The following is a 971-nucleotide window of genomic DNA, read 5'->3' on the forward strand; positions in this document are numbered from 1 at the left end:
ATATATATTATCAATTATTGTAGATAGTTTTCCCTAATACTTACACACACAAAAAAAAGTTTTCTAATAAGTGAAAAAAAAAAATCTTGAACAGAATGCTTAAAGCAAAACGCAAAGTGGTAGAGGCTTTCCCTTTGGGACCCACAAGGCCAGCGTTGATACGTGTCATTGAAGGGGAAAAGTACTTAGGCCCCACGGCCCCACGAGGCTCTACCAATTATTCCCGCTGCATTTATCCCTTTGCTATTTGAGTAACCCAAAAATATAAATGAGAAAATAAAATCATCCCGGCGAAAAGGAAGAAAAAAACGAGAAAATATTAAAGGAAGATAAATTTGTAGAATAAGAAGACGACAGGAACTGAATGAACTACTCTATTCTGTATTTGCATGTCTAAGGCCCCCACCTCACCCCACACAAAAACAAGGAAATATTGATATCCCGTATAATTTAAATTTCTGTTTTATTATTCTCACAATTGATAATCATATGATGATCTGTAAGATATTTTTTTTTAAAAGTTACAAATTTATTTCAGGTAGTTTGTTGAAATAGTAACTAGTTTTCTCTAACAAATTCTTCAAACGAGCTTTCCTTTTTTTTTTTGTCATTTTATTTAACAAATTGTAATTTAGTGATGTGGAAGTATCTCACATATTATGTGTAGATTTTAAATAATATAGAAAAATTAGGAATATATATTAAAATTGTGTTTATGCTATTGACTTCTGATGTTTCTTGTTCCAACAGGAACACGTACAACTATATTATGAATTTCATTAATCACTAGCGAGCGACGTGACACTTCTTTTATGAAATTAAGCGTGGATTTTGAATATCATAAAAAAAAGATCAATTACTCCAATCAATAACTGTCAAATATATTGGGGTCCAAAATATAATACGAGTAAAGAGAGGTCGGCCGGGGTATCCCGTGTTGAGGTGTGTGATGCTAGCAGGTGGGGTTTGGG

Source organism: Nicotiana attenuata, unplaced genomic scaffold, assembly GCF_001879085.1.
Source record: "Nicotiana attenuata strain UT unplaced genomic scaffold, NIATTr2, whole genome shotgun sequence".
Taxonomy (NCBI): domain Eukaryota; kingdom Viridiplantae; phylum Streptophyta; class Magnoliopsida; order Solanales; family Solanaceae; genus Nicotiana; species Nicotiana attenuata.